The sequence below is a fragment of the Hemitrygon akajei genome, unplaced genomic scaffold (assembly GCF_048418815.1).
Source record: "Hemitrygon akajei unplaced genomic scaffold, sHemAka1.3 Scf000033, whole genome shotgun sequence".
Lineage (NCBI taxonomy): Eukaryota > Metazoa > Chordata > Chondrichthyes > Myliobatiformes > Dasyatidae > Hemitrygon > Hemitrygon akajei.
In genome coordinates this window covers 9,766,594-9,793,156 of record NW_027331919.1, presented here as the reverse complement: position 1 = coordinate 9,793,156, position 26,563 = coordinate 9,766,594, and the positions used below count along the sequence as shown (strand labels likewise).

The 26,563-nt window shown below is 47.8% G+C and overlaps 1 protein-coding gene across 2 annotated transcripts in view; it reads left to right on the top strand.

Moving 5' to 3' along the window:
* The first annotated feature begins 8,929 nt into the window (after window positions 1-8,929).
* The window catches only part of LOC140719953 (oxidized low-density lipoprotein receptor 1-like), a 59,219-nt gene continuing 41,585 nt past the window's right edge, over window positions 8,930-26,563 (top strand). Inside the window, exons 1-2 of one of the 2 annotated variants that reach the window (XM_073034868.1) lie at window positions 8,930-9,029; window positions 10,029-10,121. The gene's annotated coding sequence lies outside the window, so the exon portion shown is untranslated. Of the gene's footprint in view, window positions 9,030-10,028; window positions 10,122-22,744; window positions 22,915-26,563 lie in introns of those variants that run through there. The other variant, XM_073034869.1, reaches the window with a different exon arrangement.

Genomic DNA, 26,563 nt, shown 5'->3' with positions numbered 1-26,563 from the left:
CGGACGACACATGAACATCCATGGATACAGCCGAACGAGCGTGCGTTACTCCAGAAACAAGGTGCAAAGCGCAATATCAGCATTCAAACGCGGAACCAAACACAAATAATATGGATAAAATAGAAAAGTAACAACGCAGCATGAGGCCCTGGGTTAACTGAATGCCTCGGATATCTGCACTCGTTCACAAAGAGATTGTCTTCTGCCGAGCGAACACTGGGGGGCAGCACAGACTCCTGCCTGAAGGCCACGCCAAACCTGCCTGCCGTGCGCAGATCCTTCACTTCCTCTGCCAGCGACCGGCTCTCACAGTTTACACATCAACTTGAGTTGAATTGAGATCTCAGCGGGAATTTTTGCCATTAAAGATGGGTGGGGTGGACAGTAAACTAGAGATACAGGGGGGTGAAAACCGTAATGCCATCACAGATAGAAGAAAGCTTGTTGGAACAGATGTTGGCCTCAGGCCTCAGATGAAGTCAGGAAGCAAAACGTTGAGCCTGCTGGGGTTCATGTTCTGAGCTGCGCAGGTTTCAATGCAGTAAGTATTGTACTAAATGCAGATGAGCTCAGGGCGGGGTTCAAAGTCTGGAAGTATGAGATTGTAGCCAGTAGTGAGACTTGGTTGCAGGAGAGGCAGGACCGTTAGCTTAATATTCCGGGTTTCGGCTGATTTAGTCGTGCTAATGATGTCTGATAAGAATAATGGGAGGATTTGAAGTACGGAGGGATTTCAATGCAGAGGATTGGGGTTCACACACTGTGGATGGGGAAGGGAGCCGGGAAACCAAGGGGCAGAGCGGATAGGAGTTGGGACTGGGTTTGACATTTCGGAGATCCCTGATTAATTTCTGACGTTCCGTTAAAGGAAGTGTGCGGGGGTCTTTGGAGAGGATAGAGAGTGGATTCACCAGAATGCTGTCCGGAATAGAGAGCACTGTCTATAAGAGGTGGTCAGGATTTTCGGTTTCTTTTCTAACGAGCGGCGAAGGCGGAGGGGACAACTGGCAGATGTTTATCTCACCAGAACAGACACAGATGGACCAGAGAGAGGGTGATGTTACACCCAGGATGAAACTGTCTCATACCAGAGGGCATGCATTAAGGTGAGAGGGGTAAGTTCAAAGGAGATGAGGTTGACAAGTTTTTTATTCGCACAGAAACTGGTGAGTGATTATACTGTGCTACCAGAGACGGTGGTGAGGGCAGATCCATAGAGGTGTTTCACTGGCTCTTTGACAGATTTGCAGGGAATTGAGAGAGGTGGTCGGCAGAAGGGATTTACATTAATTAGTATATCACAAAATTGCGAGCCGAAGCGTCTCCTCTGTTCCGTGATTGACGTTCACTGCTCTACAGGAGGGTCAGGGATTGTTTTGAACTCATGGGATGGGAAACGCAGGGGGCGGGGTAGATGAAGGAATATGACGCTGCATTGAGAAACTCAGAGAACGACCGCTCGACATAGGCAGTGAACGAGCCACACAGCCCTCACTACTACACAGACACCCACCCCCTCACCGTGACACCGGCACAGCCCTCACTACTACACAGACACAACCCTCACAGTGACACCGACACACCCCTCACCGTGACACCGACACAGCCCTCACTACTACACAGACACCCACCCCCTCACCGTGACACCGACACACCCCTCACCGTGACACCGACACAGCCCTCAACGGGACACCGACACACCCCTCACCGTGACACCGACACAGCCCTCAACGGGACACGAACGCGCCCCTCATCGTGACACCGACACACCGTCACGACCCTCACCGCAGCAGGGACACAGTCTGCCCTGTATTCATAATTATCTCCCTCTCCACGAGTCCTGACCAACTTTGTCCCTCTCTCCATCACAAACACCCTCATTTACACCACTCCCGTCCCCGTCACCGTCCCTCCCTTACAAGCTGACCCGCCTTCCTGACACACTCCCCCTCTGAACACATCACCGTCTCCGTTATCTCCTGACTTCCCACCGCCACAACCCGTCTCGGTGCCCCGCTGGATCCCCTGAAGTTGCAGTGAGGTTAGTCTGGATAATGACGAGGGGTCGTGGAGAGAGATCGGTGTAGTGGGAATAGTTTGGAGACTGACGTGGGGCTGCTTGGATATCGCGGTGCAGTGAGATTAGTTTAGAGACTGACACGGGCTTTGGAGAGAGTGGAGTAGTGGGAATATTTCCAGAAAGCTCTCTGGGTTGCCAGCTGGATCTATTTTGCTTCTGTTGAGATTATCTAACCATTTTTGTTAGGAAAGTGGCCTTTCACGTTGTTTACAAGATGAATTCTGGAAAGTTCGAATTCACCGAATGCAAATCGACCAGGAAGAGTTCGTCTTTGCAATCGTGATAAACACCGTTTCAACTACGAGACGTCGGGAGCGGTGTTGCCCTTGACGTGACTGGCTGAGTCTACATCCCTCTGCAGTATCTGGCCACCCTGGGCGTTGTCGACTCCACACCAGTCGGTAATGCGACTGGACAGAGCGCCCCCCAGCGGACATCCATAGACATTTACTCGTGTTCAATGAGAGACCAAATCGTCACAAACTCCTGACGTCACAATAACTTCTGTGGTCAGGGAGTTATGGATGGTGTCAACCCAAGTGCCGAGTAAGGTCTGGAATTAACTCAGACTTAGAGTCAAAATAAGCGACGGCGGTAATTACATCCAAAGTGTCAATTACAACCCACATTGCCAGAAATGGATCTCCTACCGTTGAGCGCTGAGTGCTCAGCACTATCCATTTAATTACAGACATTCCAGGAAGGATTGTGACTGGCAGAAACAGTCAGTCCGAGTCTTAAAGTGAAAGTGACAGGGAAGCACACTCCAAATGAGGCCTCAGCAGAGCCTTAAAATTAAATCTTTGCCCGGGAAATGAATGCGAACCTTTTATTATCCTTCGTCACCACCGAGTCCTTGAACAGTCCAGCCTGGTGTTGGCAAAGGTTTTCAGTGCCCTCCTAGAAACACATTCGGAACCCGATGCCTTGCGAGGGTTCACCCACCTGAAGGATGATTCTTACATCGGCCGAGAAAATAGAGGTTACAGAAGAGAAGGGGGCGAGCAAAGCCGAACATTGTGCCCCACTCTAACGTTTTTTTCAAATGCAACGTGACTTTCCAACTCGTGTACTTACTCAACTCCTACCCCCTTCGTCTCCGTCATCTCCTCCCTCCCCGACATCAGAACCGTTCCCCTCCATTAAAATCCTACCCGACTCCATGACTCCCTCCCTCCTGTGCACCGCTACACATGTCAGTTGTTCCTACTTCTCCTCCTCATCCCCGCCCCCGTCTCTGTCAGTGCCTCCCTCTTCCCCACTCTCGGTTCCAGTCACTCTGTCCCTTCCAATCACCCTTGCCCATCTCCATGACCCCCTCGCTCTTGTAAACACCGCCAGTCATTGTCACCACCAGCAGTTTCAGCACCCTACCCTGTCTCCGTCAGCCCTTTCTCCCCTACGACTCCCCTCGTCGTCAACCCCTTGTTCCCCGTCGACCAACCACACCACAGTCTGACAGGACATCCTCTACGTCACCACCCTCCCCAGTTGTCGTCATACCTTCCCTTCTACACTCCTCGTCTCCATTACTGCTTTGTCCCCTACACCTCACGCCGTCTCTGTTATCCCCCCTTCCCCAACTCCTCTCCCCGTCTCTCTGAAACGCTGCGTCCCCTACAGCCTTCCACGTTTCCGTCATCCCGCTCCCTCCTCTACCCCGCTCCCTTTCTGTGTTAATGTGGAATTGTGGGGAAGAGGGGGTGGTGACGTCTGGTGTTACAGCACCACTCCACAACACCCTACACCAATGTCGATTTCCCCTACCTTCATTTCCATCACCGCAACCTTCTTTTACACACCCCGACTCCATCAAACCTCCGTCTCCCGCACTCCTTGCCGTCTCCGTCATCTCCTCCTTCCCCATCTCTTCTTCCCGTCTCCCTGACCCGCTCCATCCCCTACACTCTTCACTGTTCCATCAACCCTCTCGCTCCTCTACACCCCCCGGTTCATCTGGAATTCTGGGGAGGAATGGGGAGAGGTGACGTCTGGTGTTACAACACCCAACCCCCTACTCCGGATGTCGATCTCTGGGTTCTGATCCTGTTCACTGCTCCCTGTGGATAGGCCAGTCTTGCGGTTCCACACCACTTTCTCCCAGTGACCACTATCTCAAAACCACGTCCCTACTCCCTCCCCCTCAACCTCTCCCTCTTCTCTGCTCTTCGCTGCTCACCATCTGAACACGAACACACGCACAGTCTCCGAGACAGAGACACAGTGAAGGACTACACGAACGGCGGAGTGTTGGGGGTGGTGAGAGGAAAGCAGCTTCTGAACCCCGGAGTGTGTGACGGGACCGGGGGGAGGAAGCATCAGTCTGTGCCTGAACCTGGGTCTGCGTGATGGGACGGTGTGGGGTGAATTTCATTCATTGTTTGTATTTCTGTATCCGTGTAATGAACCGGAGCAGAGCGGGCTTACCTGGGAGTAAAGGACATTGTTCGAGTTAGAGGGCTTATCCAATTTGATGCTGTAAGGAGGAGATTCTCGGGTGATAGAAGGCGCAAAACTATTGGTAGTTTTGTTCTCAGATTATTGATTGTTTGGTTTATAATTACAGTTAGAATGAGCAGTGAGCATTCCTGCAGGAGAGTTGACTGTTTGCCTTATGGATTGTGGGACGGCATGGAGACCTCCAGAGTCCCTGACAACTTCACCTGTTAGAAGGTCATCCAGAGTCTATCACTCTGAGTAACAGCGTTGGAACTGGAACTGGATGAACTCGGGATCATTCGGGAAGCTAAGCGGGTGATAGGAAGGACATATCGCGATGTATTTACAGCCAAGGTGCAGGATACAGAAAACTGGGTGACAGACAGGAAGATGAAAGGGGTTAAACAGCCAGAGCCAGTGCAGAGACACCTTGTGGCCAAGCTGCTCTATAACAGGTAACGATAACTTTGGATACTTCTGGATGGGAGGAGAGAGGTGCAAATGACCATGCAGGGGAAAGTCTCACCGGTCAGGTCTCTGGCACTGACTATCGTTCTATGGCTCAGCAAGGGAGGGAGTGAGATATGGCGAGCTGTATCGATAGGATTGTCTTTGTTAGTGGAACAAGAAATAGGGACTGTGGAGGAGAACCAGATTCCTCGATGGTATGTGGTCCCCAAAATACAAGATTGTTGCTTGAATTGGGGAGAATGCCTTGTGAGGTTGAATGAACTCGATCATTTCTCCTGGAAGCGAACGAGGATGAGCGGTGAACAGACAGATGTGTACAGGATAATGAGAGGCATTTATCGTGTGGACAGTCAGACCCCTTTTGCCAAGGCTGAAATGACTTGCACAAAATCGCATTGATTTATGGTGTTTGGAAGTATGTACAGAGGAGTTGTCAGGGTAGGGTTTTTATCGTAGTGGTGTGTGGGTGGAATGGGCTGCCGGCGGCGGTGGTGGAGGCGGATACGATAGGGACTTTTGAGAGACTCCAGTCTGGCTGCATGGAGATGAGAAAAATAGAGGTCTATGGGTAAACAAAACACACAAAATGCTGGTGGAACGCAGCAGGCCAGGCAGCACCTATAAGGAGAAGCACCGCCAACGTTTCGGGACGAGACCCTTCGTCAGGATTAACTGAAAGCTAAGATAGTAAGAGATTTGAAAGTAGTGGAGGGAGGGGGAAATGATAAATGATAGGAGAAGACCGGAGGGGGTGGGATGAAGCTAAGAGCTGGAAAGGTGATTGGCGAAAGTGACACAGAGCTGGAGAAGGGAAAGGATCACGGGACGGGAGGCCTCAGGAGAAAGATAGGGCGGGAGGGGGGGCACCAGAGTGAGATGGAGAACAGGCAAACAACTAAATATGTCAAGGATGGGGTAAGAAGGGGAGGAGGGGGCATTAACGGAAGTTAGAGAAGTCAATGTTCATGCCGTCAGGTTGGAGGCCACCCAGCCGGTATATAAGGTGTTGTTCCTCCAACCTGAGTTTGGATTCATTTTCACAGTACAGGAAGCCACGGATAGACATATCAGAATGGGAATAGGACGTGGAATTAAAATGCTTGTCTACTGGGAGATCCTGCTTTCTCTGGCGGGCCGAGCGTAGGTGTTCAGCGAAACGGTCTCCCAGTCTGCGCCGGGCCTCACCAATATATATAAAGCCACATCGGGAGAACCGGACGCAGTATACCGCACCAGCCGACTCACAGGTGAAGTGTTGTCTCACGTGGAAGTTAGTCCTGACGAAGGGTCTCGTCGCGAAACGTCGACAGTGCTTCTCCTTATAGATGCTGCCTGGCCTGCTGAGTTCCACCAGCATTTTGTGTGTGTTGTTTGAATTTCCAGCATCTGTAGCTTTCCTCGTGTTTGGTCCATGGGTAAACACCAGGTCGTTCTAAGTTAGGGGCAAGTGCGGCACAGATCTATGTTGCCTCTGTTATAGACACCAGTATATAGGAATGAAGAGGGAGCCGTTTCTGCAAACGTATGTATGTGCAGGCGTGGCCAAAAATAAAACGAACTTTCAGTTTAACATTAGGGTTGGAAAGAGAACTTCAGATATGTGTATCACTAGATTCTCTTCCACTGAAGGTGCAAACTCTCCAAACAGAACGGTTTCATTTCATTTCAATTAAGGTTCATTGTAATTTCAACACACAGAACTGCCCATGAATACAGCCAGGACCACACGCATCTCGCCGTGACACTCTGCGGAACAGCGTTGGAACTTGAACTGGATGAACTCGGGATCATTCGGGAAGGTGAGGGGGTGATAGGGAGGGCACATAGAGAGGAATTTACACCCACCGTGTAGGGTACAGGAAATTGGGTGACGGACAGAAAGGGGTTAACAGACAGACCGTGTGCAGAGACCCCTTGAGGCCAACCCGCTCAATAACAGTTAGACCACTTTGGATACTTCTGGATGGCACTGACTATGATTCTGTGGCTCAGCAGGGGAAGGGGTGAAATATGGCGAGTTGTATCAATGGGATTGTCTTTGTTAGGGGAACGGAAAAGAATACTGTGGACGAGAACGAGATTCCTCGATGGTATGCGGTCGTTACCGTCACCACTATATACGTAGAAAATGGGAGCCGGTGTGCAGTGTGGACAAAATTAGAAAAAAATACATTCAGTTTAAAATGTGGCTAAAGAGTTATGGTTGGAGCGTACAAATATGTATAAAATATCAAGATAGCAAGCATATGCAGGATATCAGTCAATGCATTCACGCATTATGTATACACACACACACACACACACACACACACACACACACACACACACACACACACACACACACACACACACACACACACACACACACACACACACATTTATGCAGCTTGAGACCCCGTGGCATTTTTAATCCCCCGGTAATCTGCAATTGTTCAGAGCAGAGATTGTCTTCTGCCGAGCGAACACTGGGGACAGCACAGACTCCTGCCTGGAGGCAGCGGCAGACCGCCCCCACCTTGCTCAGCTCCTTCATATCCTCTCCCATGAAAAACTCTCTGAATTTACTCCTGAACTGGAATCGAACTAATATCCCAGCGGTAAGGTTTGCCATTAAAAGGGGAGAGTGGTGGTATAACTAGAGTTGCAGGGACATGTAAACAAGAACACCATTACAGATAGTTGAGTGGTTGTTGCTAAGACTTCTGAAAAAGTCAAGAAGCAGAAGGTTGAGCCTGCTGGGACTCATGTTCTGAACGGCGTACGCTTCAATGCAGGAAGTATTGTTTGAAGGGCAGATGCGCTCAGGTCAGGGGTCAACGTCTCTAAGCCTGACACGGTAGATATTAGTGAGACTTGATTGCAAGTTGGACAAGTACCGTTTGCATAAGGTAGGAACGAGGCACACAACCCTCACTGTGACACGGAGATGTTCTTCAATGGAACACTGAAAGTGTTTCGGTGTCACTGCCAAAACCCACATCTGACATGAACACGCCCCTCATCGTGACACTGACACACTGACAGGCTCTGCACCACAGCAGGAGTTCACCACTCAACGATACAAACACAGAGTCAGGCTTCTGTATTGTAACTCGAATACAGTCCTTCATAACATACAGTTATGTCCTCCATAACTATACAGTTATATACAGTCCTCCATAACAGTCCTCATGCATAACACCCTCCCTCTCCAGAACCACACCCCCCACTCCGTCGCCCTCCTCCTACACGATTCCCAGTCACCGTCACACAGATTGCATTACACCACTCCCGTCTCCGTCACCCATCCCTCGCCTACAAGCAACCCCGTTTCGTGACCCACATCCACTCCTGCACAACACACACAAAATGCTGGTGGAACACAGCATGCCAGGCAGCGTCTATAAGGAGAAGCACTGTCAACGTTTCGGGCCAGGACTAACTGAATAGAAAGATAGTGAGAGATTAGAAAGTAGTTGGGGGGAGGGGGAAATGTGAAATGATAGGAGAAGACCAGAGGGATGGGATGTAGCTAAGAGCTGGAAAGTTGATTGGCGAAACTGACACAGAGCTGGAGAAGGGAAAGGATCTTGGACGGGAGGCCTAGGGAGAAAGAAAGAGGGAGGGGCGCGCCAGAGGGAGATGGAGAACAGACAAAGAGTGATGGGCAGAGAGAGGGACAAACACAAACAACTAAATAAGGAGGGGTTCCAAACTGATGGCATGAACATTGACTTCTTTAACTTTAGATGATGCCCCTCCCCTTCTTACCCCATCCCTGATACATTTAGTTTTTTTCTCTCTCTCTCTGTATTACACCTCCCCCAGTTCCACCGGATATCGATCACCAGGATCTGAATCTATCCACAACTCTGTATGCTCAGGCCGGTCACGTGATTCCACACCACTTGCATCAGTGGCTGCAAACTCGCCACCCTGGCCTCCTCTCTCCTCCCCTTCCTTCCTCTAACGGCAGCACACAGTCCGCTCACACACACACACCATCTCCGAGAGACACACACGATTCAAGACTACTGGAAAGCCGAAAGGCTGGGTATTGGTGAGTGGGGAGACCGGAGGAGGGAGATGGCTGCGCACTTTTGCTGACTCCGGTAGGGTGTGCTGCGACGGTGCGGGAGGTACATGTCTAACCCCGGGAGTGTGATGGGATAATATTTAGGGAACTTCGCTGGTTATCCGACGAATGGACTGCGGGTTTGGACGTTGAGGACGGAGTTTCACTCTGTGTGTGACCCCGCAGTGTGTGTTGAAACAATATGGAGGGAGCTGCACTCTGTGTATGATCCCGGAGGGGTGTGATGGATCGTTGCGGAGGAAGCCGTTACTCAGTGCATATTTCCAGGAGGAGTGTGTGATCGGATTTTATGGAAGGATTAACACTCTGTCTGTGTCTCCTTGCCATGGGTCAGTGGATTTAGGCGTTTAAACAGACTCCAATCGGAGACAGGGAGCAAGAAAATGGTGCTTGACACGTTCTGCTCCAACGGCTGCAAACTGAACACCCTTTATGTGGCCCCACTCTCCGCCCCTTCCTTCCTCTTTTCACAGCACATCATCCCTTCTCTATGATTCTTTTTTATTTGTAATATATTTTTTATTGAAGGAAGGTCACTGTACAGAATAATAATGGATACATTTTCCTCCATTTTGCTTTTGTTTCTTACCCCTAAACAAACCTCCCCTCACCCACCCTCCCCGAACATACAATGACAGCTAATGTATTTACAATACAAACTTTCACATATACAAGTACGGACATTTCACAGCCATACCGCCACACTACTTCAAGACGAAGTCCCACACACATCTACAACATCTCAGATGATCCAGAATACACCCATATTACATTTCATCAACCACCCTGTGAGGTAAACCATATGCGTGTTAAAAGGGAAGCAACTTTCCAAGTACAATCAAATGCCCTCAGCTAAGAGGTAATTCCTCAAGACTCCCAAAATACGACAAGGAAGGTCCCCATTTCGAATAGAAACTTTCTCACAGACGCCTTCAGAGTGAATTTAATCTTTTCTAATTTCAGAAAAAAACCATTCCGTCCTCTAACCAAGCAGCAGCAGATGGGGGAGTGGCAGATTTCCAGACCAGCAAGATTCTCCTACGGGCTAAAAACAATGTAAGTGAAATGATATCCCACTTGTTTGCACTTAACCCAAAACATCATCTGCCACACCAAATACAGCTATAAGCGGGCAAGGTCTCAGTGTCACCCCCGAAACCACAATGATAATTTTAAAAACCAGTGCCCGGTAACTATCAAGGCGAGGGCAAGACCAAAATGCATGCACTAAACCAGCCGGAGAGAAGGAACACCTGTCACAGCCAGCGTCTGTCCCAGGATATATGTCAGCACGCCTGACTTTACTTAAATGTACAGTGTAAAAGTTTAAATTGTATGAGCCCGAGTCTAGCACATGATGACGAGGAATGAACCCTATTCAGTGCTTTTGCCCAATATCCCTCAGCCAGATCCACACCCAGGTCATCCTCCCAGCTAGTCGTAGTTTTATTTAGATCTTGAATTCCCAAAGACATCAGCTGAGAGTATCGTACAGAGATCAGCCCTTCATTATTAAAGCTAAGATTGAGTTTGTCCCACAACATAGCAGGTGGTAAATCAGGAAAAGAGGGAAAATTTTCCTTAACAAAGTGGCGAATCTGCAGGTATTGAAAAAAAAAAGATTATGCGGAAGGCCATATTTACTGCACAGGTTATCAAAACTATTGAATATATTTTCATTGCACAAATGCTTAATGCGCATAAGGCCGTTCAAACTCCAGTGTCTAAAAACTGAATCGAGTGTGGAGGGAAGAAATAGATGGTTTCTATGAATGGGACCCAAAGCTGAACTGATGTGAACGTACAGTGGCAGCGAAATTGATTAAAGATTTAAGGGTGGAGAGCACGACAGGGTTAGATCTGAATTGAGAAGATTTCAATGGGAAAGTTCTGCGACCCCTCTCCGAACAGCTTGAAATAATGTAGCTGACTTAAGTGCCATAGAAAGAGGCTCAACTGCTATTGCAGAAAGATTCTATGATTCTTAAGTGGGTGAGTGAGCAGCTCGACGTCTTGTCCATACATGTACCAACGAAATCGGTACGTATGAGAAGGTGTTTCCGCACAGTGAAGTCAGGGATTTAGCAGTTAACCTAAAGGACAGGACCACCACCCGTCCCAGTGTGCCCAGACACAGGAAGACCATACAGTTCAGCACGTGGCTCAAGCTACGGTGCAGATGGGAGGGTTTCAGAATTCTTTGTGTTTATTCCAAGGAACGTGGGATGTCTACTGAAGAGATGGAAGACAGTTTACACATATAGACAATAGACAGCAGGTGCAAGAGTATGCCATTCGGCCCTTCTAGCCAGCACCGCCATATACTGTTATCATGGCTGATCATACACAATCAGTACCCCGTTAATGCCCTCTCCCCATATACCATGACCCAGCTATCTGTAAGATTTCTATCTAACCTCTCTTGAAAGCATCAAGAAACTTCGCCTCCACTGCCTTCTGGGGCAGAGCATTCCACAAATCCACCACTATCTGTGTGAAAAAGTTTTTCCACATCTCTGTTCTAAATGACCTACCGTTATTCTTAAACTTTGGCCTCTAGTTCTGGACTCACCCATCAGCGGGAACATGCTTCCTGCCTCCAGCGTGTCCAACCCTTAAAAATCTTATATGTTTCAATCAGATCCCCTCTCATCATTCTAAATTCCAGTGTATACAAGCCCAGTCGCTCCAATCTTTTAACATATGACAGTCCCGCCATTCCGGGAATTAACCTTGTGTGCCTACGCTGCACTCCCTCCATATCAAGAATGTCCTTCCTCAAATTTGGAGACCAAAACTGCACACAATACTCCAGATGGGGTCTCACCAGGGCTCTGTACATCTGCAGAAGGACCTCTTTACTCCTATACACAATTTATCTTGTTATAAAGGCCAGCATGTCATTAACTTTCTTCACTGCCTGCTGTACCTGCATGCTTGCTTTCATTGTCTGATGTAGAATAACACCTCGATCTCGTTGTACTTCCCCCCTTTCCAAACTTGACTCCATTTAGATAGTAATCAGCCTTCCTGTTCTTGCCACCTAAGTGGATAACCTCACATTTATCTACATTAAACTGCATCTGCCATACATTCGCCCACTCACCTAGCCTGTCCAAGTCACCCTGCATTCTCATAGCATCCTCCTGACATTTCACACTACCACCCTGCTTTGTGTCATCGTCAAATTTGCTAATGTTACTTTCAATCCCTTCATCGAAATCATTAATGAATATTGTAAACAGCTGCGGTCCCAGCACCGAACATTGCGGTATCCCACTGGTCACAACCTGCAATTCCGGAAGGGACCCATTAATCGCTGCTCTTTGTCTCCTGTCAGCCAGCCAATTTTCAATCCATGTCAGTACTCTGCCCCCAATACCATGTGCTTTAATTTTGCCAAATTACCTCCTATGTGGGACTTATCAAAGGTTTTCTGAAAGTCCTACTACTTTACATCCACTGGCTCTCCCTTTCCCATTTTCATAGTTACATCCTCAAAAAACTCCAGAAGATTAGTCAAGCATGATTTTTCCTTCGCAAATCCATGCTGACTCGGATTGATCCTTCTACTGCTACCCAAATGTGTCGTAATTTCCTCATTTATACTTGACTGCAGCATCTTTCCCACCACGGACGTCAGGCAAACCTGTCTATAATTCCCTGTTTTCTCTCTCCTTCCTTTCTTGAAAAGTGGGACAACTCTAGCCACCAATCCGCAGGAACTGATACTGAATCTATAGAACATTGGAAAATGATTACCAATGCGTCCACGATTTCTAGATCCACCTCCTTAAGTACCCTGGGATGAAGACCATCAGGTCTCGGGGTCTTATCAGCCTTCAGCCCCAACAGTCTATCCAACACCGTTTCTTGCCTAATATAAATTTCCTTCAGTTCATCCATTACCGTAGTTTCTTTGGTCTCTATTACATCTGGGAGATTGTTTGTTTCTTCCCTAGTGAAGACAGATCCAAAGTATCTGTTCCACTCATCTGCTATTCCTTGTTCCCATAATAAATTCACCCGTTGCTGTCTTCAATGGTCCAATTTTGGTCTTAACTGTTTTTTTTTTCTTTTCACATACCTAAAGAAGCTTTTACTATCTTCCTTTATATTCTTGGCTAGTTTGCCTTCGTACCTCATTTTTTTTTCTCCGCACATTGTCTTTTTTGCTATTTTCTGTTGTTCTTTAAAAACTTGCCAGTCCTCCAGCTTCCCGCTCATCATGCTACGTTATACTTCTTCTCTTTTATTTTTATACTGCCTTTTACTTCCCTCGTCAGCAACGGCTGCCCCTTACTCCCCTTAGGATCGTTCTTCATCTTTGGAATGAACCGATCCTGCACCTACTGCATTATTCCCAGAAATACCTGCCATTGTTGTTCCACTGTTTTCCCTGCTAGGGTATTGTTCCATTGAACTTTGGCCAGCTCCTCCCTCATAGCTGCTTAGTTCACTTTGTTCATCTGTAACACTGACACATCCGATTCTCCCTTCTCCTTCTCAAATTGTAGGTTAAAACACGTCATATTATGGTCACTCCCTCTTAATGGCTCCTTTACCTCCAGGTCCCTGATCAAATCCGGTTCATTGCACAACACTAAATCTACAATTCCCTTCTCCCTGGTAGGCTCCAGTACAAGCTGTTCTAAGAATCCATCTGGGAGACACTCCACAAACTTCCTTTCTTGGGGGTCCAGTACCATTCTGATTCTCCCAGTCGACCTGCATGTTGAAATCCCCCGTGACAACTGTATCATTACCTTTGCGACATGCCAATTTTAACTCTTCATTCAACTTACACCCTACATCCAGACTACTGTTTTGCATGCCTGCAGATAACCTGTATTAGGGTGTTTCTACCCTTAGAATTTCTCAGTTCTATTCACACTGGCTCTGCATCCCTGTGGGCTTTGTGGGTGGAAATATAGAAACATAGAAAACTACAGCACAATGCAGGCCCTTCGGCCCAGAAAAGTTGCGCTCAACATGTCCCTACCTAAGAAATTACTAGGCTTACACATAGCCCTCTATTTTTCTAAGCTCCATGTACCTGTACAAAAGTCTCGTAAAAGAGCCTATTGTATCCGTCTCCACTACCGTTGCCGGCAGCCCATTCCACACACTCACAACTTTCTGCATATAACACGTACCCCTGACATCTTCTGTGTACCCAGTCCCCAGCACCTTAACCCTGTATCCTCTTGTGGCAACCATTTCAGCCCTGGGAAAAAGCCTCTTATTATCCACACTATCAATGCCTCTCATCATCTTATACAACCCTATCAGGTGACATCTGATCATCCGTCGCTCCAAGGAGAAAAGGCCAAGTTCCCACAATCTGTTTTCATAAAACAGGTTCCCCAGTCCAGGAAACGTCCTACATACTTCCTATAGTGAGGCGACCAGAACTGAGTACAGTCCTCCAAATAGGGACTGACCAGGGTCCCCATAAGGCTGCAACATTACCTCTCTGCTCCTAAATTCAATCCCAGGATTGATGAAGGCCAATACATCGTATGCCTTCTTAACCACAGAGTCAGCCTGCGCAGCTGCTTTGAGCGTCCTATGGACTCTGACCCCAAAGTCTCTCTGATCCAGCACAGTGCCAAGATTAGTACCATTAGTACTGTCAGATTATTGAGCTACCAAACAGAACCACTTCACAAGTGTCTGGATTGAACTCCATCTGCTACTTCTCAGACCAGATTAACATCCAATCAATGTTCCGCTGTAATGTGTGATAGCCCTCTACACTATCCACACAAACCTACCAACCAATGCCTTGGCTTCCTTATCCAGGTCATTTATAAAGATCAGGAACAGTAAGGGTCCCAGAACAGATCCTCAGGCACCCCACTGGTCAACGACCCCCATGCAGAATATGACCCGTACACACCCACTCTTTGCCTTTTGTGGGCAAGTCAGTTCTGGATCTACAAGGCAATCTGCCCTTGAATCCCACGCCACTTTACCTCCTCAATAGGCCATGCGTGGGTACCTTATCAAATGCCTTGCTGAAATCCATATATACCACATCTACTGCTCTTCCTTCAGCAACTTGTTTTGTCACATCCTCATAAAATTCAATCAGGCTCGTACGGCACAACTTGCCCTCGACAAACCCATTCTGACTGTTCCTAATCATATCATACCTCTGAAAAAGTTCATAAATCCTGCCTCTCAGGATCTTCTCCATCAACTTACCAAACAGTGAGGTAAGACTCACTGGTCTATAAATTCCTGGGCTATCTCTACTCCCTTTCTTGAATATAGGAACAGCATACACTACCCTGCAATACTGCAGATCCTCTCCCGTCCCAACTGATGATTCAAATATTATCGTCAGAGGCTCAGCAGTCTCCTCCCTCGCCTCCCATTATAGCTGGGGTACATCTCATCCGGTCCCGGCGACTAATACAACTGGAACCTTTCAAAAGCTCCAGCACAACTTCTTTCTTAATATCTACATGCTCAGCTCTTCAGTTGGCTGAAGTTATCACTACTATCACCAAGAACCTTTTCCACAGTGCACACTGAAGCAAAGTATTCATTAAGTATCTCTGCTATTTCATCCGGTTCCATACACACTTTCCCACTGTCACTCCTGATGTGTCCAAGATTAAGGAATATTTTATCCTCTTGTTCTTCACATACTTGTAGAATGCCTTGGGGCTTTCCTTAATCTTGCTCACGACGGCATTCACCTGGCCACTTCTGGCTCTCCTAATTTCCCTGTTAAACTCCTTCCTATTAGCCTTATAATCTTCTAGATCTCTAATATTACCCAGCTCTATGAACCTTTCGTAAGCTTTTCTTTTCTTCTTGACAGACATTCGTCACTCTCCGATCACTTCCGACCGAACCTAGAAGGCTCTTTGGGAACAATATCAGCAGTAGAACAGCAACCGGTGCTAATACCGTCTAAATGTCTATGAGTTGCATTCGAACATTCAATACGGGATAACGCGATTTCCATTCTGTTCCTCTGCCAGACAAACTGTCTCGAGAATGCTTACACCCCCAACAAATCCTCTCAGTTGACCAGCAGGAAAGGTGAGGCAAAATTCCCCATCCCGCTCCTAATGTTAAGGAGAAAGAGAGAGAGGAAGAGAGAGTGAGGGGAGAGAGAGAGAGAGAGAGAGAGAGAGAGAGAGAGAGAGAGAGAGAGAGAGAGAGAGAGAGAGAGAGAGAGAGAGAGAGTGAGAGGAGAGAGAGAGAGAGAGATAGAGAGAGATAGGAGAGAGAGAGAGAGAGAGAGAGAGAGTAGAGAGAGAGAGAGAGGAGAGAGAGAGAGAGAGAGAGAGAGAGAGGGAAAGGAGAGAGAAGAGGTGAGAGAGACGGAGAGAGAGATACAGACAGACAGACCAGATAGAGAGCGTAAGACTCTGTGTCTGACCCTGGGAGTGTGTGATGGGACGGTGTGGAGAGAGATGCACTCAGTGTCTGACCCCGGTAGTGTGTGATGGGGACGGTGTGGAAGGGAGATTCACTCTGTGTCTGACCCTGGGAGTGTGTGATGGGACGGTGTGGAAGGAGATTCACTCTGTGTCTGACCCCGGGAGTGTGTGCTGGGACGGTGTGGAGGGAGATTCACTCTGTGACTGACACCCGGAGTAAACATAGAAACAATAGAAAATAGGTGACGCAGTAGGTCATTCGGCCCTTCGAGCCTGCACCGCCATTCAGTATGATCATGGCTGACCATCCAACTCAGAACCCTGTACCTGCTTTCTCTCTATACCCCCGATCCCTTTAGCCACAAAGGCCATATCTAACTTCCTCTTAAATATAGCCAATGAACCGGCCTCAACTATTTCCAGTGGCAGAGAATTCCAGATTCACAGTGAAGAAGTTTTTCCTCATCTCGTTCCGAAAACGCTTCCCCTATATCTTTAAACTGTGACCCCTCGTTCTGGACTTCCCCAACATCGGAAACAATTCTCCTGCATTTACCCTTAGAATTTTATACGTTTCAATAAGTTCCCCCCCCCCCAGTTGTTTACTACATATATTAATGATTTAGATGAGGAAATTAAATGCAGCATTTCCAAGTTTGCTGATGACTCGAAGCTGGGGCGGTCTGGTGTAGCTGTGAGGAAGATGCTAAGATGATGCAGGGTAACTTGGATAGGTTAGGTCAGAGGGCAGATCCATGGCAAATGCAATTTAATGTGGATAAATGTGAGGTTATCCACTTTGGTTGCAAGAACAGGGAAAACAGATTATTATCTGAACGTTGGCCGAATAGGAAAAGGGGAGGTGCAACGAGATCTGGGTGTCATTGTACACCAGTCATTGAAGGTGGGCATGCAGGTACAGCAGGCGGCGAAAAAGGCAAATGGTATGTGGCATTCATAGCAAAAGGATTTGAGTACAGGAACAGGGAATTTCTACTGCAGTTGTACAAGGCCTTGGTGAGACCGCACCTAGAATATTGTGTGCAGCTTTGGTGCCCTAATCTGAGGAAATATATTCTTGCCATAGAGGGAGTACAGAGAAGGTTCAGCAGACCTGATTCCTGGGTATGGAAGGACTTTCATATGAAGAAAGACTGGATCGACTAGGCTTATACTCACTGGAATTTAGACGATTGAGGGGGATCTTATTGAAACGTCTAAAATTCTGAAGGGATTGGACTGGCTAGATGCAGGAAGATTGTTTCCCATGTTGTGGAAGTCCAGAACGAGGGATCACAGTTAAAGGATAAAGGGGAAGCCTTTTAGCACCGAGATGAGGAAAAACCTCTTCACACAGAGAGTGGGTGAATCTGTGGAATTCTCTGCCACAGGAAACAGTTGAGGCCGGTTCATTGGCTATATTAAGAGGAACTTAGATATGGTCTTTGTGGCTAAAGGGATCGGGGGGTATGGGGAGGAAAGCAGGTACAGGGTTCTGAGTTGGATGATCAGCCATGATCATACTGAATGGCGGTGCAGGCTCGAAGGCTGAATGGTCTACTCCTGCACCTATTTTCTATGTTTCTATGTTTCTATTATCCGGTCACACACACACATGCCATCTCCGAGAGGCACACTGAATGCGAGACTCGAAAGCTGAAAGGCTGGGTATTGGTGAGTGGGGTGAACACAGGAAGGAGAGCGTTGCGCAGTTTTTCTGTCTCTATTAGAGAGTGCTGCGATGGTGCCGGAACTACTTTACATCTCTGACCCCATGTCTGCATGCACACCACTCACTGTAGTGCCCACTATATCACCACTCATATATTCCCATTATTCACATTGCGGCATCTACCCCCACTCCGCTCCCCACACACAACCCCCCCTACACGCAGACACAATCACACACTTCGGATAGAGGTGTTGTGGGTGTGTGTTTACAGGGATGTTTCCCTCGATTGGGGAATAGGTTGATTGAAGTCCAGTGCGAGGGAGTTTGTTCTCTCTCTCTCTCACTCTCCTCTCTCTCTCTCTCTCTCTCCTCTCTCTCTCTCTCTCCTCTCTCTCTCTCTCTCCTCTCATCTCTCTCTCTCTCTCTCTCTCTCTCTCTTGCTCTACGCCCACACAGACACAATCTCTCCACATCCAACTCTCTCTGTCTCGCGCACACGCTTCCACTTTCCAATTTCTACGCGGACTCTCTTCTCTTTTGCACTACCTCCACTAGTTCACAACACTCTCCTCTGCCCGTCTCACATTGTGTACGTTCACTACGCCCATTTCCGTCTCAGACATGCACTCCATCTACTAAACGATCCCATCTACGTTGGCCCCCCTTCGCTACTTCCTCCTTCTCTGTTTCACAGGCAGTTGTTCGGGTATGAGGGAGAATTACGTCTAGTATTACACCTCACCCCTTCCACTGGATATCTATCACCAGGATCTGAGCTTCTCAACAGCTCTGCATGCACAGGCCGGTCGTGGTAGGTCCACACACTTGCTTCAGTATCTGCAATCTTAACACCCTGTCCCTGGCCTCTTCTCTCCTCCCCTTCCTTGCTCTTCTCGCAGCACATTATCCGGTCACACAACACACATACCATCTCCGAGAGGCACACTCAATTCGACACTCGAACTCCAAAAGGCTGGGTATTGGTGAGTGGGGAGGACGAGGAGGGAGAGAGTTGCGCAGTTTTTCTGACTCCATTAGAGTGTGCTGCGATGGTGCCGGAGCAACTTAACATCAGTGACCCCATGTCTGCGTGGACACCACGTCCTGTAGGGCCCACTATATCACACCCAGTTATTCCATTCCGGTCTCAAGCTCCACACCGCCCCCTACTCACATACTCACATACACAACCACGTGTGTGTTTTGTGTGTGTGTGTGTGTGTGGTGTGTGTGTGTGTGTGTGTGTGTGTGTGTGTGTGTGTGTGTGGTGTGTGTGGTGGTAGTTGCTGACAGCAGTTTGGTGTGTCCTCTGTTTAATGTTCTGTGGCTCAGAAAGAATGTGAGGAGAGCAGAGGCGAGCTGTCGTGACAGGGGATTAGTTAATATGGATAACAAACGGAGACTCTGTGGAGAGAACGAGCGTCCTGGATGTTTATGTTGCTGGGACCCATGTTAGGAGTTGCGCAGTTTTCATAGAAACATAGAAAACCTGCTGCACAATACAGGTTCTTCAGCCCATAAATTCGTGCCGAACATGTCGCTCTTTTAGAAATTACTTGGCTTACCTATAGCCCTTCAGTAAGGCTCCATGTACCTATCTAAAAGTCTCTTAAAAGACCCTAACATCCGCCCTACACCACGTTTTGCCGGCAGCCATTATCACGCACTCCCCTCTCCTTGAGTAAAAATATACCCCTGACATCTCCTCTGTACCTACACCCCAGCTACTTAAACTGTGTCCTCTTGTGGCAACCATTTCAGCCTTGGGGGCAAAAAAAGCCTTTGACTAGCCATACGATTCATGCCTCTCATCATATTTTCCACTTCTGTCAGGTCACCTCTCATCCTCCTTGGCTCTAAGGAGAAAATCTCAACCGATTATCATAAGACCTGTTCCCCCAATAGAGGAATCATGCCTGTAAATCTTCTCTGCACACTTTCAGTGGCTTCAAATCCGTAGTATGGCAACGAGAACTGAGCACAGTACCCTAGTGAGGTCTGGCCAGGGTCAATACAGCTGCAACATTACCTCTCGGCTCTAAATTGAATTCCATGATTGATGAAGGCTAATACACCGTACGCTTTCATAACCATTGAGTCAAACCCGCACCAGCTGCTTTGAGCATCCTCTGGACTCGGACCCCAAGATCTCACTGATGCTCCACAGTGCCAAGATTCTTACCATTAATACTGTATTCTGCCATATTATTGACCTCCAAACTGAACCACTTCACATGCATTTGGGTTGAACTCCATCTGCTACGTCTCAGACCAGTTTTTTCATCCAATCAATGTCTCACTGTAACCTCTGACAGCCCTCAACACTATCCACTAAGCTTCCAACCTTTGTGTCATCATGACACTTACTAGCCCATCCCTCCACTTTAAACATACAAGGCATGTATAAAAATCACGAGCAGAAAGAGTCCCAGAACAGATCCCTGAGGTACCACACTGGTCAACGAGACCTTTTCAGAATATGACCCGTGCACATCCACACTTTGCTTTCTCTGGGGAAGCCAGTTCTGGATCCACAAGGCAATGTCCCCTTGTATCCCATCCCTCTTTATTTTCTCAGTAAGCCTTACATGGGGTGCCTTATCAAATGACTTGCTGAAATCATAGGCACTACATCTACTGCTCTTCCTTCATCAACGTTTTCAGTCACATCCTCAAAAAAAATTTAATCAGGCTCGTAAGGTACAACTTGCCCTTGCCAAAGCATTTACTATCTATTCCTAAACATATCATATCTCTCAAAAACCTCTTAAAGATCAACTCAATCAAATCACACCAGTGAGGTAGACTCACTGGTCTATAATTTCCTGGGTAATCTCAACTCCCTTTCTTGAATAAGGAACATCCACCCGCAACCCTCTTCTTCCCGAAACTCTCCCGTCCCCACTGATGATTCAAAGATCATCGCCAGAGGCTCAGCAATTGCTTCCCTCGCCTCCCATGGTAGCCTGGGGTACATCTCAGTTGGTACCGGCGGCTTATCCAACTTGATCTATTCAAAATTTCCAGCAAGACCTCTTTATTAATATCTACATGCTTAAGCTTTTCAGTCTGCTGCAAATTGTCACTACTATCACCAAGATCATTTTCCATAGTGAATACTGAAGCAAAGTATTTCATTAAGTAACCTCTGCTGTTTCCTTTGGTTCCATACACACTTTCCCACTGTCACACTTGATGGGTCCAATACACCATGCCACTTCTTAACCACAGAGTCAACATGCACAGCTACTTTGAGCGTCCTCTGGACTCGGAACCCAAGATCTCACGGATCCTCCACAGTGCCAAAATCTTAACATTAATACTATATTTTGCAATATCATTGACCTACCAACAATAGACCACTTTTCAAGTATCTGGTTTGAGAACTCTTTCCTCCTACTTCTCAGACCAGTTCTGCATCCAATCAATGTCCCGCTGTAACGTGTGACAGCCCTCTACACTACCCACAAATACTGCAACCTTTGTGTCATCATGTCATCATCACATTTACTAACCCATCACTCCACTTCCACATCCAGGTCAATTAAAAAAAAACACGAACTGTAAGGATCCCAGAACTGATCCCTAGGTACAACCCTGCCACCGACCTACATGCAGAAATGACCCGCCTACACCCAATCTTTGTCTTCTTTGGGCAAGCCAGTTCTGGATCCAGAAGGCAATGTCGCCTTGTATCCCATGCCTCTTTACTTCCTCAATAAGCCATGCATGTGGGACCTTGTCAAATGCTTTGCTGAAAATCAATGTACACTACATCTACCGCTCTTCCTTCATCAACGTGTTTAGTCACATCCTCAGAAAAATCAATCAGACTCCTACGGTACAATTTTCCCTTGGCAAAGCATTCTGACTGTTTCTCATCTTATCATACCGCTCAAAAAGTCCATAAAAACTGCCTCTCAGAATCTTCTACATCAACTTACCAACCGGTGGTGTAGACTTACTGGTCTATAATTTCCCTCGGCTATCTCTTCTCACTTTCTTGCATAAAGGAAGAACATCCGCAACCCTCCAAACGTCCAGGAACACACCCGTCCCCACTGATCATTCAAAGATAATCGCCAGAGGCTCAGTAATCTCCTCCCTCGCCTCTTATGGTAGCCTGGGTTACATCTCACCCAGTCCCAGTGACTTTTCCACATGCTCAATCTTTTCAGTCTGCTGCAAGTTATCACTACTATCTCCAAGATCCTTTTCCACAGTGAATACTGAAGCAAAGTATTCATTAAGTATCTCCCCTATTTCCTCTGTTTCCATACAGACTTACCCACTGTCACATTTGGTGGGTCCAATTCTTTCATGTCTTCCCCTCTGCTCTTCACACACTTGTAGAATGTCTTGGGGTCTTCCCTAATCCTGCCCGCCAACAACTTCACATGGCCGCTTCGCTCTCCTAATTTCCTTCTTAAGCACATACCTATCAGCCTTATAATCCTCGGGATCTCTAACACTACCAAACGCTATGAACCCCTTTTGTAAGCTTTTCTTTTCTTTTTGACAGATATTTCGTCTTTCTCCCTATCTCTTCCGGACCGAGACTAGAAGAACATTGGGAACAAGAGGAACAGGAACGGTGCTGATGTCGTCTAAATGTCCATGAGTTCCATTCACACGTTGAATCCAGGGAGACCCGCGAATTAACGTCTGGTCCTCGGCCCGACCAACTGTCTCAAGAATGCGTACACCCCTCAACAAGAATCTCTCTATACACGAAAGCAAATTCTGCCAACCTTTGACCAGCAGGATAAGCGAGGTAAAACCACAACCTCCCACGCCCGTAACCTTAAGGACAGAGAGAGAGAGACGAGAGAGAGAGAGAGAGAGAGAGAGAGAGAGAGAGAGAGACGAGAGAGAGACCGAGAGAGAGAGGAGAGAGAGAGAGAGAGAGAGAGAGTCGGTGTCTGACCCAAGATACTGTGGGTGATTGGACGGTGTGGAGGGATCTTCACTCTGTGTCTAACTCCATGTGTGATTGATGGGACGAGTCATGGGAGCTTCACTCTGTGCCTGACCCGGTCGTGTCTGTTCGGCACGTTCCATGGGTTACTGTTCTGCATCTCTCTCTCTCTCTCTCTCTCTCTCTCTCTCACTCTCTCTCTCTCTCTCTCTCTCTCTCTCTCTCTCCTCTCTCTCTCTCTCTCTCTCTCTCTCCTCCCTGCTTGACTCTACGCCCACACACACTCTCTCTGTCCATACCCAAATCTCTATGTCTCAACTTCCTCTCCCTCTCTCTCTCTTTCTGAGCTGACTCTGTTCTCTTTTGCTTTACCCGCCTCAATTTGACACACTCTCTCTACTCCCCTCTCACATACTGTACGGTCAGTACATACTGTACCTTCTCAGTATCCGAGATACATTCCATTTTCTAACGCTCCCCATCCACGTTGACGCCGCACCCTCCTTCCTCCCTCTGTGTGACATGGTCACACTGGTGATGTGAGTCACAAGACGCACTGGTCAATAATTTCCTGGGCTATCTCTACTCTTTTCATGAATCCATCCGGAACCACATCCGCAACCGTCTAATCCTCCAGGAACTCTCCCGTCCCCACTGATTATTCAAAGATCATCGCCAGGGGCTCAGTAATATCCTCCCTCGCCTCTCATGGTAGCCTGAGTTACATCTAATCCTGTCCCAGTGCCTTTTGCACCTGCTCAATCTTTTCAGTCTGCTGCAAGGTGTCACCACTATCACCAAGATCCTTTTCCATAGTCAATACTGAAGCAAAGTATTCATTAATTACCTCTGCTATTTCCTCTGGTTCCATACACACTTTCCCACTGTCACACGATGGGGCCAATTCTTCACGTCTTCTCCTCTTGCTCTACACACACTTGAAGAGAGAGAGAGAGAGAGAGAGAGAGAGAGAGAGAGAGAGAGAGAGAGAGAGGAGAGAGAGAGAGAGAGATACAGACAGACAGACAGACGGATAGACAGACAAACAGAGAGCTAGAGAGCGAAAGAGTCGGTGTCTGACCCAGGGATTCTGTGATGGGACGGTGTGGAGGGGTCTGCACTCTGACTCTAACGGCTGTGATTCATGGGGCAGAGTCGTGGGAGCATCACTCTGTGTCTGACCACGGTCCTGTCTGTTCGACGTTCCATGGGTTATTGTTCTGTATCTCTCTCTCTCTCTCCTCTCTCTCTCTCTCTCTCTCTCTCTCTCTCTCTCTCTCTCTCTCTCTCTCATCCTCTCTCTCTCTCCTCTCTCTCTCTCTCTCTCTCTCTCTCTCTCTCTCTCTTCCTGCTTGACTCTACGCCCCACACACCCACTCTCTGTCCACACCCAGATCTCTATGTCTCAACTCCCTCTCCCTCTCTCTCTTTCTGAGCTGACCCTCTTCTCTTTGGCTGTACCGCCTCAATTTGACACACTCGCTCTACCACCTCTCACATACTGTACGGTCCCTACGCCCCTCTCAGTATCCGAGATACATTCCATTTGCTAAACGCTCCCCATCCACGTCGACCACGCACCCTCCTTCCTCCCTCTGTGTGACATGCAATTGTGGTTAATGTAAGGGAGAGATGACGCCGCTTATTACACCTCGCCCCCTCCACTGGTATCTATCCAGAATCTGATCTTCTCAACAGCTCTGTATGCACAGGATGGTCGTGCGGTTCCACATCACTTGCTTCAGTATCTGCAATCTTAACACCTTTCCATGGCCTCTTCTCTCCTCCCCTTCCTTGGTCTTCTCGCCAGCACACACACACACACAACCAGACACACACACACACACACACACACACACACACACACACACACACACACACACAACACACACACACACACACACACACACACCACATTCCATCTTGGAGAGGCAAACTCAATTTGACACTTGGACGCCTAAAGGCTGGGTATTGGTGAGTGGGTAGCACGGAGGAGGAGAGCGTGGCGCAGTTTTTCTGACTCCATTAGAGTGTGCTGCGATGGTGCAGGAGCAAGTTTACATCAGTGCCCCCATGTCTGCGTCGACACTACTCCCTGTAGGGCCCACTATATCACCACCAATATATTCCCATACCGGCCTCAAGACCCCCACACCGCCCCCCACCCCCATTTCGGATATGTGTGTGTGTGTGTGTGTGTGTGTGGTGTGTTGTGTGTGTGTGTGTGTGTGTGTGTGTGTGTGTGTGTGTGTGTGTGTGTGTGTGTGTGGTGTAGTTGCTGACAGCAGTTTGGTGTCTCTATTTAATGTTCTGTGGCTCAGAAAGGATTGTGAGGGAGAGCAGAGGCGAGCTGTCGTGACAGGGGATTAGTTATTATGGATAACAAACGGAGACTCTGTGGAGTGCTGGATGGTATGTTGCTGGGACCCATGTTCTGAGTTGCGCAGTTTCATAGAAACATAGAAAACCTGCTGCACAATACAGGTTTCTTCGGCCCACAAACATGTCCCTCTTTTAGAAATTACTTGGCTTAACTATAACCCTTCACTAAGCTCCATATACATATCTGGAATTCTCTTAAAAGACCCCACCGTATCCTCCTCCACCGACGTTGCCGGCAGCCATTTCCACACACTCCCCACTCTCTGAGTAAAAGTATACCTCTGACATCTCCTCTGCACCTACACCCCAGCTAGTTAAACGGTGTCCTCATGTGGCAACCATATCAGCCCTGGGGAAAAAAATGCCTTTGGCTATCCATACGATTAATGCCTTTCATCATATTTTCACCTCTGTCAGGTGACCTCTCATCCTCCTTGGCTCCAAGGAGAAAAACTCAACGTATTATCAAAAGGCAAGCTCCCCACTCGAGGAAACATCCCTGTAATCTCTCTGCCCCCTGTCTCTGGCTTCCAAATCCTTTCCGTAGGGTGGAGACGGAAGTGAGCACAGTACTCCAAGTGGGATCTGTTCAGGGGGATATATAGCTGTAACATTACCTCTCGCTCTGAGTTGAATTCCCACGATTGATGAAGGAAAATTCACAGTACGCCTTCACAACCACAGAGTCAACATGCGCAGCTGCTTTGAGCGTTCTATGGACACTGACCCAAGATCTCACTGATCCTCACAGTGCTAAAATTCTTACCATTAATACTATATTCTACCATATTATTGGACCTTCCAAAATGAACCACTTCACACGTATCAGTGTTGAACTCCTTCTGCTACTTTTCAGACCAGTTCTGCGTCCAATCAATATTCCGCTGTAACATCCGACAGCCCTCTACACTACCCACAACACATACAACCTTCGTGTCATCACACTTACTAACCCATCACTCCACTTCCACATCTAGGTCAATTTCAAAAAAACAAAAACAAAACACGAAACAGTAAGCCGTCCCAGAACAGATCCTAAGGCACCTCCTTGGTCACCGACCACCATGCAGAAATGACCCGTCCACAAGCACTCACTGTCTTCTGTGGGCAAGCAAGTACTGGA